This window comes from Clarias gariepinus, chromosome 11 (assembly GCF_024256425.1).
Source record: "Clarias gariepinus isolate MV-2021 ecotype Netherlands chromosome 11, CGAR_prim_01v2, whole genome shotgun sequence".
NCBI lineage: Eukaryota > Metazoa > Chordata > Actinopteri > Siluriformes > Clariidae > Clarias > Clarias gariepinus.
In genome coordinates, this window is record NC_071110.1 from 30690936 (window position 1) to 30702579 (window position 11644).

The window sequence follows — 11644 nt, forward strand, 5'->3', positions numbered from 1 at the left end:
CAAAATCTAGCCAAGTCGGCGTGTTATTGTCAAAGTCTACAGTCAAGGCCTGGCTTTATGAAGTAAATATAGAAGCTTTACAACAAGGTGCAAATCACTGGTGACACTCAAGTGCAGAAATGCGAGATTAAACAAAAAACTTTGTAAAAATTAGCAAAGCAAAATTATGATGGGATGATGGAAAAAGAAACGTATGGGGAAAGAAAGGAACAGGGCCCGGTTTCTCGATAACGCAAACTATTTGCGCGTTAAGAAGACTCTTAAAGGGATCATCCAGAAACATGTTTCAGTAAATGTTAATATGATCTTTAGGGTCCTAATGAAAAGTTTGTAATATATTTAATTAAAAATTCTCAATGGTTGTGTAAAAAAAACACTACTTTTACCTGGTAAAAACTAGCTCTGTTCTCAGCAACCTATTTCAGTGCATGTTCCTTTAAATGCTTATGATCTCTGCTGAGCCCGCCCCCCCAGTTTTGTGGGGCGTGTCTTTACAACACACGTGGGGTATAGCCACGGGAGTGTAGTCCAGTGCGGGCAATGCTTTGGACTGCATTACCCACAAAGCATTGCCCACAACGCAGTGCTTTGTGGATAATGCAGTCCAAACTGGAAAACGCTGGAATATAGAGCCTGAGCCTGTTTTCTTAAGTAGTTTTTGGTTTGATTTAAGTATGGAACCTACGCGGAAGTTTGTAATATCGCCTGACAACGCAGAAATTAAAAGAATGGACATGCATCGACTCGATTTGTCTTTCTCATCACTGCATGGGCATGAATTAACGGGCTGTTACGCTGCCGCGAGCAACAACATAAAGCGGAGAAGCTTACTGAGAGAGATACGAACGCGATATGTTTACTGATGTGTTTACATGACTTCTTAATCTTCGACAGACATCGTTATAAACCATCTAACGTTATAAAGGTAAGCATAATATAGTTTTCCGACTACGTACACAGTTTGCAACTAGACAATCACCTTAATGCATTGTTTATTATAAACAGGCGATTAGGGATTATATAGAGATGGCTGTACATAGAGAAGAAGCCATAACCATGTTCTATGAGAGTGTAAGTTAACTTACACTCCGCATTCATCGTGATTATTAGAAAAGGCGATCTACAAAGAGTCATAGAAAAATAAATTACTCACTGAGCCTGGTGAAGATGAAGCAGGAACACGAAGTTAGTACAGATCCATTTTTTTAGGAGCAGCTTCCTAGTAAAACCTGCTTTATATTGACCCGCGTTTATAAAGCAGTCTGGTAAAAAATAATTATCGCAAACATGAACGCATTTAGGTAAATCGGCGGGGACGTTAGCTTTAAAAACTAAATTCAGCCACTGCGTCCTCAGCAGCTCAGATGTCGGTAGTGAATGACGACTGCTGTGTTCGCTATTACACCCAACAACTGTACACCACACTCGCTTAAGCGCCATTTTGCTCCAGCGGCGAAAAACAATGGCCGACAGCTTCTTCTCACTCGGGGCGGGTCTTTGCTAAAACACCAGTGTCAATCAACTAGTGTAGGAGCGGCCTCTTGTGGTGTGGCATCACAGTGACAGGCATTTGCGATTGGCCTGATTTTAGAAGGGGGATGTTATTGTAATAAATGAAAAGAAAACCACTGGGCGGCTCTTTATCATCGTAGAGTGGTTGTGTACGCACACTCCTAACACTAACAGTTCAGTCCAAACAGCTTTAAAAAAAAAAGCATGTAGGCCTGTATGACCCCTTTAAGATATATCTTACGTAAAGTGATAACTTTTCTAAGAGTATTTTTTTAACTGTCCCTTAGGAGTCTTCTTAAGTCGCTGCCTCCTACTGTACGTCTGATGTTACAAGGCGCTGTCTACAGTGAAGGTCCTGAATTAGCTGACGTCGGTTGCTCAGAAATGAGCATGACAGCGTTAAGAAAGATGGCACTTTCTATGCAAATTAAACATTGCACTAAATTCTTTTAATAGCGTTTATTTCGACATGGGTCAACTTATCAATAGCATGCCATAATAGACAAATATATAAATTAAATCACCAAACTCTCGTTAATATTTACATGTAACCTGTAGTGACGGTAAAACGAACACTGTGTTGCAGCTGTTCTTCAATTAACTAAGATTATATACCCGAATCATAGTTGATTCACAAACAGCTGCGGTCACTTATGTGCAACGCACTCTTAATTGACATTGGTTGAAACCTTCAATAAAAGCAATCTACCTACACTAAACAGAGAGAGGGATAAGATGGCAGAGAAGAGGCAACGAAAGCAAAGGGCACCAAGTTTCAAATCAGATGAGCTAGAAATTTTGCTGGACGAGGTGTTCACCCACAAGGCAACACTCTACGCCAGCTTTAGAAACAACGTGTGCAACAGCACAAAAAAAGAAGTCTGGAGTGAGATTGCGAGTAAGGTGGCTGCCTCCAGTTCAGGTGCACCTAGAGACTGGCAGGATGTCAGGAAAAAATGGCACGATTTTTTAAGCATTGCCAAGGTGAGAGGTGCTGCAGTCCGAAGAGACCGGGCAAGAACAGGTGTTGGGTCCAGTTCAGTGTCGCCACTAACACCAGTAGAGGAGAAGGCACTGACAGTATTGGGAGAATCAGCCTCTTATGGAATCCCTGGGGGGATTAATGTAAGTAGGGGTGATGCCGAGCATGCCTCATGCTCACAGGCCAGACCATCGCCACCTCCCAATAAAGAAATTAAGAAACCTGACCTCGACCCCTGTCAGCTGTCCAGTTACAGGCCAATATCAAACCTCCCCTTTATCTCTAAGATTCTGGAAAAGATAGTAGCGGAGCAGCTATGCTCATATCTACAAAGAAATGGCATACATGAACTCAGTCAGGATTTAGGCCTCATCACAGTACAGAGACAGCACTCGTTAAAGTAGTAAATGACATCCTATTGGCCTCTGATCAGGGTTGTGTAACTATGCTTGTATTACTCGACCTCAGTGCAGCTTTTGACACCGTTGATCACGCTATTCTTCTTCACAGATAGGAAAATGTAGTAGGAATTAAGGATACAGCCCTTTCCTGGCTCGGATCCTATCTGACCCATCGTTATCAGTATGTAGACTTAAATAGTGATTATTCTGCATGTTCTCTAGTGGAGTTTGGTGTTCCGCAGGGTTCAGTTTAGGGTCCACTGCTTTTTTCCCTTTACATGCTTCCTCTGGGCAACATAATCCGTAAGCATGGTATTAGTTTTCATTGTTATGCTGACGATACACAGTTATATGTCTCAGCAAAACCTGATGAGAAAAAACAGCTTACTAAAATTGAGCAATGTGTGCAGGACATAAGAAATTGGATGCTAATTAACTTCCTTCTGCTAAATCCGGATAAGACAGAAGTTCTAGTCATAGGACCGCATACAGCTAGGAGAAAAATTTTAGATCACACCGTAACTTTAGATGGCCTTTCTGTTCCATCAAATGCAACAGTGAAAGACCTTGGTGTGATTATTGATTCCAGCCTTTCATTTGAAGCACATGTAGATAATATTACCAGGATAGCATTCTTTCACCTCAGAAATATTGCCAGAATAAGAAATTTATTGTCGCTAAACGACGCAGAAAAACTAGTTCATGCTTTTATCACCTCTAGGTTGGACTATTGTAATGCCTTACTGTCTGGTTGTTCAGCTAGATGCATAAATAAGCTTCAGCTAGTCCAGAATGCAGCAGCGAGAGTCCTCACCAGAACCAGAAGATATGAGCACATCACCCCTATCTTATCTTCACTCCATTGGCTCCCTGTGAAATTTCGCATTGATTTTAAAATACTACTCTTGACATATAAAGCATTAAATGGTCTCGCGCCGCAGTACCTGAGCGAACTGCTAGTGTCTTACGATCCGCCACGCCTACTTTGATCAAAGAATGCAGGCTGCTTGTCAGTACCGCGTATTATGAAAAATACAGCTGGGGGCAGAGCTTTTTCTTACAAAGCCCCAAAGTTATGGAATAGTCTTCCAAATAGTATTCGGGACTCAGACACAGTCTCAGTGTTTAAGTCCAGGCTAAAAACCTATTTATTTAGCCAAGCATTTTTATAAATAGATTTGCCATAGGTAAAGGAGCAGATCTGGGGGACTCATGGACGTAGAGTATTATGGTGAACTGGTATGTTTGGATGCTGTCTTCCTCACTCTCATTGATCACTCAGGTTTGCTGACGGTGAGGTGATTGTTTGCTTTACATGTCAGGAAGCCCTCATGTTTGTGTTTCCTTCTGGCTCTCCCTTTTAGTTATGCTGTCATAGTTAGTCCTGCCGGAGTCTCTGCTTGCACTCTACAGTTAATATACATTCACATTATACATTGTGTGACTGTGACCATACCTAACTGCCATCTCTCCTCTTCTTCTCTTCCCCCCCCCCCCTCTTTCTTTTTCCTCTCTCCTCCTGTCCCCCCCTTTCACTCTTTCTCTCTCTCTCTGTCGAGCTACACATGTCGTTCCTGAGCTGCCAGTGATCCAGACTCCCTCTGCCCTCCGGACCTGTCTGACCCATCCTGGTGCCCCGCTTCTGGCTGAAGATCTCGTCACATGGATGCCCCGTGTGTCTCTCTGGGATGCGTCTGGTGTCTGGGGATGATTCTCTCTACCTAGAAAATGGTTCTGGCCTTGACTGGTGTTGGCAACTGTTTCTCTGGGGACTTGACAGTTCGATAGTTCAGGACTGGAACTTCTTACAAGTCTACCTGGGTCTTCAATAACTACCTGGACTCCATATTAACATCAATTAACATCAGCTATTATAGCTGAACTGCCTCCCACCCTACACACTGTATAAATGCAGATCATTTACTGTTTCACCCAAATGAGAATGGGTTCCCTGTTGAGTCTGGTTCCTCTCAAGGTTTCTTCCTATTACCATCTTAGGGAGTTTTTTCCTTGCCACTGTCGACCTCGGCTTGCTCACCAGGGACAAACTGACCATTTTGATTCATACAAATTCACATTTCATACAAACTTAAATAATTCTTTTGATTGTGTAAAGCTGCTTTGCGGCAATGAAAATTGCTAAAAGCGCTATACAAATAAAATTAAATTGAATTAAATTGAACAGTACACCATGCTCCCCGGTTACTCAGAAACCTGCAGCACCCTCCTCACCTGGTAGCAGCGAGCCTGAAGAGGGCACTACTCCACCGCCTCCGGAATGCGTGTCCTTGCCAGGATGACGTCGCTACAGCACAGCACACAAACTGTCACTATGCCGTTGTAGTGAGAAACTCGTATATCTCTAACGCGAAAGGTTGGTGGTGTTGCATAACATTGAGCAAAAGTTGGATAACATTGAGCGTCGGCTGACGGAAGGAAACGACCTCGCACACCATTCATTGGAGCTTAAGAGGGCCAAGCTGAAGCTGGCCAAACAACAGCATGCCCTGGCAGAGGCGCAGTTCAATAGGCCTTTAATCTCAGTACCAATCTTGCTGCCATCTGAAGGTAAGCCATCGTTGCTCACAGTTGCTAAACTGAAGTCTGTTTTTGTTTCTTTTATAGATGCTGAGCAACAGTCACACCAGTGACCGTGTGTGTGTGTGGTCTGTGTAAATAGTTTTTGTATGTCATTTGTAGTGTATGCACCTATTTCTTAAAATTTTTTTTATATGTTGCTGTTAATAAAATGTCGAGGATGATCAAAGCTCTCCATTCTCAAGTGTGTGTCTTCTTTAAGACTAAGTAATCATGTGGCACAAAGACAAGACATTATTTGTCAGCCTTCATGTGTCTGGAGAAAAACTGATTCCCTATTGCAATGAAACCTACAGTACGTGTAAAATGTTGCTCTATTTATCCACAAGGAAATTAAAGCATGTTTTAGGTGGACGTTTATTTTGTAGTAGCAGAGTACCGACAATAGTCTGAAATGGAGATGATGAGTGTTTGAAAAGGGTTTGCTGTGCCTGAGCAGCGAGAGAAGCTGTCTTCCAATCTTGCGACCCGAGTACACTACCCATTAAATAAATCAAGATTAATCATGTATTTGACATTTTAACTTTTGACAGAGATATTCTAATGTTTAGGGGTATACAACTTTAGGAAAAGCATGTCAGTCGTTGGGGTTGTATAGCGCTCATATGTAATGAATACAATGAGATGACAGTAGAGATTCTAAGCATTTCAATCACACCGAAAAATGAATGGATCCGTGGTTGGCAACTTTCAAGTTTATTTTCTTATTTAACTAAATCAAATTTCATCATAAAATAAAATGTGTCAAAAAAATCCATCCAGTCATGGATAATTGCTAATAAGAAATAAAACATATTTTAAACAAAAATATTTTCAATCAACTGCTGCCTTGCCTCAACCCCGTCAGCATGCAGTGCAGCCCTCTGTGGAGGATTAAAGACCTCAACGTCCACCTCTGCATCTTCCTCCTCATTGGCCTCCTCCTCCTCCTCCTCCTCCTCCCCCTCTAGTAAAGGTGCGTTTCCACGCAGAGCCATGTTATGGAGCATGGCTGTTGCCACCGTAACTGCGCAACACCTGTGAGGCTTCATGCGCAATCCTCCTGCAGACTTGTGCACACACCGAAAGCGCAGCTTCCAGAGTCCAATCGCACGCTCGACGATGTTGCGAGTGTGAATGTGTGCAACATTGAAGTTCATTACGTTCTTAGAGGGTATCCACTGTCCCCGAGGAACACGCTCTGACCAAATTCACCTCTTTCTGCTTGCTCACCCACAGCAAAATTGGCCCAGACAAAACTGTCATGCCAGGCCACTTCGGCACCAGGTCATTGATTAGACCCCTGTGGTCCACCACTACCTGGACGTTTATTGCCCTTTCGCGACATGTATGCTGATCAAGCACTGATGGAGTGGAGATTGGGATTAGTGTTTCATCCACTAAACCTAGGACTCTAGGAATGCCAGCAAAGGCATGGTAGCCATGGTGCACCTCCCAGACCTCCTGGCGTGTTGCTCGCAGTTGGATTCAATCCCCAGCATGGCGCAGAAGGCCGTTAGTAACAGCAAGGACGCACCTCCACACGGAGGGTTTGCTGAGGCCATAGCCTTCTCCCACGAGTGTTAACGAGTGTCCCGCTTAAGTGTGAAGCTCCCGGTAGCATAAAATCTTAGCGCTGCAAGCAGCTGGAAATAAAGCGTAAGAGCGACGCGTTGGCTTGGCAAGCGCAGGTCCGAGCAGGTCAAGAAGTCCTAGAATCTTCTAGAATCAAAATATGAATAATTTACATGCACCACACGGCTCCGCAGACAGCGCCGTCTTTGGTTTAGCACAAGAACACGCTGTATCGCTGCCATATCTGTTGCTTCCTGGACGCCACCATGATTACTTCTTTATGCGTTCTTAGACTTAGAGCCAAATTGTTTGCCACCTGTGGAATATTAAAAGTGATTGGCAATTTTAAAGCATTAATCTCATTATGAACGAGGCTAATTAAAAGTCGCTCTATTAGTTCTGATATCAAATAAAATAAAATTCTTAAACTCGATTACAGTATATTTCATAATTGGTCAGACTAAGTTGTGCATTCTTCATTCACATTATTCTAATTTTCCACACATTTTCCACATTGATTTTCAGAGCATTTGTAGACATGAATTATCTTGTCTATATTTTTAATATGTTTTTCCAATTCCTCCTTATTTTCACCTGTCTTATCGTCACGCCAAACCCACTTATACCACCCACTGAAAACAAAAGCTTTGGGGCCGTTGTGCTTCCTGAATAGATGTGATAACCTAGTGATTCAGTCGTCAGCTGACTTAATTTTATTGCCACATAACGTCAGACCTGAGCGACTGAAGCAACCCCAGATCATAACACTGTCTCCAGAGGCTTGTACAGTGAACACTATGCATGATGGGAGCATCGCTTCATGTGCTTCCCTTCCCACCCTGACACGCCCATCACTCTGGAATAGGATCAATCTGGACTCATCAGGTCACATGACCTTTTTCTGATGAGTCTTACTAATAAGTGGTTTTCTTATGCAAACAAAGTTGTTTAGTTCCAATCCTGTGAGTTCTCATCACATTATTTTAGATCCTGGTTAGGGTTCCAGTGTATTCATTTATTTACACACACTGTATTAAAAGGTTGGGTGAGTAATTTTACAACACATAACCTGTGTGAGAAACCCTGAAATCAGGAAATAACGTTTTGTTAAATTAAATGTTTTTGCAAGTTCCTTATTTATCTATAATTACAAAAACTTTCATATATATATATATATATATATATATATATATATATATATATATATATATAAACAGTATATATATAAAACTGTAACACACACAATTATTACCAGTTAACACTTATATTTTATATCAACCACACTCCATAAACAAGCGCTTACTTAGGTGTGTGTTTAGCACTTATTAAACTCTTGCTTTTTGGGGAGGGGGCTGGAATGTAATGACTAAACCTACTTTCCATTTCCAAATGCTTTTTCCATGTTTAGATACTATAAAACAATTCTTTATTTTTAAAATAGAGCCGTGTACAGTATACATACTTTCCTAAATACATTTAAGTTTATATTATTTATTTCTTAATTTTATGCACTGTAATGTTCTGTAATAATATTGAATATTAAGATATTTCAAGGAAAAGTGAAGGTTCAATGCTTACAGAGTGTTTACAATCAAAGACAGCAACAACTGATTTAATGTTTCAATCTTTATTGATAAATGCAGGAAAAATGTTCCGAATCAAAGAAGTAGATCAATAGTCCCATTCATTATTTTCCAAAGTAATTGATCTTTTAAATTTAAACATAATTTAAAAAATAATTAATTTGCCATTATGGGGACCTGTTTTGGTCAGACTAAGTTGTGCATTCTTCATTCACATTATTGTCATTTTTCACACATCTGACACATTGATTTTCAGAGCATTTGTAGACATGAATTATCTTGTCTATATTTTTAATATGTTTTTCCAATTCCTCCTTATTTTTACCTTTCTTATCCTCACGCCAAACCTGTCTGAAAACAAAAGCTTTGGGGCCGTTGTGGTTCTTGAATTGGTCAAAGCCTGGGATGATTTTTCTGTCAAAGTCAGGATTTAAACAAAACTTCCCACAGGGTGAGTTCAAGGTGAAGAAAACTGTGCAGCCATCTTTATCTTTATTCAGGAGGTCTGCCATGTGTGATGGCTTGGTGGCATCAGGGTTCATCAGCAACCTGTACTCAGAGTGGTGGACAATTGCATAATTTTCAGTTTTACCTATTTCTTTCGGTTTGGCAGCAATCAGCTGAGTACCAATGTAAATTTTATTTTCATCATTTAGGGAATTTTTCACGTTCTGTTTACTATCCTGAGACAGGAAGTTCTGGTCGAGTTTGTCACCTCCTTTACAGTATTCAGCTGGGACATTAATTGCCATAGCGTACTGATTATTTTCAATTCCAGAGCTAAAAAGAGAAAAAGAGAAACAATAAATTCCTCATAAGTATGTTATGTATCGCTAAAAAAAGGTTCTCCAACGTTTCTATAATGGGTGAATGGATAAATAAGGTTTTTATAAGATAAAACTTAAAAAAAAAAAAATGATTTAGCAACACTTTCCTAATCAATAACACTTATAATAACTATAACAATACTCCTTACATATATTAAAGCATTTGACAGTGTAGCAGTAGGTGTCAGAATATTATTAGCATTTTGGTTTATAAACAATTTTACAGTATTTTTTTAACAATATTTTATATAATGAATGTAAAAATAGACATTAGACTTTCCTTACTTAAGAATTGTGGATTAATTTTGGTTTGCCATTTAAGGTTGCATTAACCTCAATTTTATTAAATAAACTCTTTAATCTCTTCATTCTTACATTTCATGAAGTTTGTTAATTATTTCCTTGAGATTTCCAATGTCATTTCCCAAAGCCAGAGGGAGCAGAAAGAGCAGGACGAATCCCAGCGCTCTAGTACACACCTAAAAAAAACACACCCCAAACATCACCAAATATTCTTTGGTAAACTCCTGGACCTGACAGAAATATACATTATACTGTAATAAAATTTAAATAACAAACCACACAAAATTTAAATACGATATGGAAGAGGAATAAGTCCAGGGACTGCAGTGTACTTCAGTGTTAAGTGAACAGTTACAAAATGTAAAACAAAAACCCTTTGGAGGATAATTACTCTGGTCCAAAACCAGCCCCCTGCAGCATCCTGTATGTAACACACACACAGACACACAGACACAGACACACACACACACACACACACACACACACACACAACTTACATACTGTAACTCACCATCTCGTCTCCTGTTCAGAATAGAAGAAGTAAGAGTAAAGATGTGCACTTGAGTCTCTCTTAACCGAACCTACGGCTCAGAAAGAATATACGAGCAGCTTTATACTGATCCTGACTCCGCCTCCTCTTTTAAAAAAAAACATGCGATGTTGCGTACTCATGCAGTTTTAATTATGTGTAAATTTACATACATACTGTATAACCTGGAACTGAAATTAAAACTAAATGTAATAAACCTATGGATGATTAAAGTAAACATGATATAGATAAAAGATAATGGACGAGTTTAGTGTCAGTGAATTAATTTGTAAATATTTTAATGTAATCTCTACAACTAAAAACAAACAAATCCTTAAAATTCATATAATCATTTACATCCTGAAAATATCTAGATTTTTATCAGCGTTATGGATGTGACCTTATGAGAGAGTATAAGTTTTCTACAATCTTTATTAAAACTTTAAAGATAGGTGCAAAAAGAGTTACACTTGTACCTGGAAAGAGACTTGAATAAACACAAAAAAGTCTAGACCTAAATAAGTTTGTCATTATGGAACAAATTCTTTCAGATTAACTGGTGTTATCAATGTGACATGTCTCAATCAGCTCAACTATATAAAGAACACACTTAAACAGTGAACTATAAAAAAAAACACTATGAAATTATTAAATCAGTGATTATTGATGACTTTGTGATAATTTTATCTTTCTTTCTTTGATTTCTTTTTTCTCCGTAATTTTCATAATTTTTGTGTCTTTTTGTGGTTTTTGCAAAGTTCCTGTTCAGGAACTTAAAATGTTATATTTTTCATTGCATTACTTATAATTGCTACCGAGATCAAATGCAGTTGAGTTTTCCCAATATAAAATACGAGGAGCGTTCAAATTAAACAGGCACTAATTTCCATTAAATGACCTGTAAAAGACGTGAATCAGACAGGCAGTCCAATCATGGGTCCACTTGGATGAGTGCATAAGTGTTGCATGTTATTATATAGAGAAAGAAAGGTAGTTTTTACTTTTAGAATTGTGTTATGTTATTGTACACAATCAAAAGTTACGGTCTGACTTGAACACCCCTTGTATAAATACACCTGGTTCTTTATGTTAGAAAAGATACCGAAACCAACAGGACCCTAATGACTAAGACATGGATCTGGGAATATATTATTTAAGGTTTATATATAATAATATAGTATATAGAATAATATAATAAAGAACCATTAAATGTGCTGGAAGCAACTGTTCACCGGCAGCTCTATCCTGAATAATCCACAAAACAAGGCTTTATTAATCAGTAGCAAACCTATTTGGAAAAGGCCAGAAGGTGTATTGGAGACTCAGCAAATATCCGGGTCTGACTTCTGTATTAT

The 11644-nt window shown here is 39.4% G+C and overlaps 1 long non-coding RNA gene across 1 annotated transcript; it reads right to left on the reverse strand.

Moving 5' to 3' along the window:
* Window positions 1-9307: 9307 nt before the first annotated feature.
* LOC128532846 (uncharacterized) lies at window positions 9308-10336 on the reverse strand. Its single transcript, XR_008361325.1, has 3 exons — window positions 10272-10336; window positions 9833-9936; window positions 9308-9410 (listed from the first exon to the last, which is right to left on the reverse strand). It is a non-coding gene; the product is annotated as an uncharacterized LOC128532846 (long non-coding RNA).
* Window positions 10337-11644: the final 1308 nt, after the last annotated feature.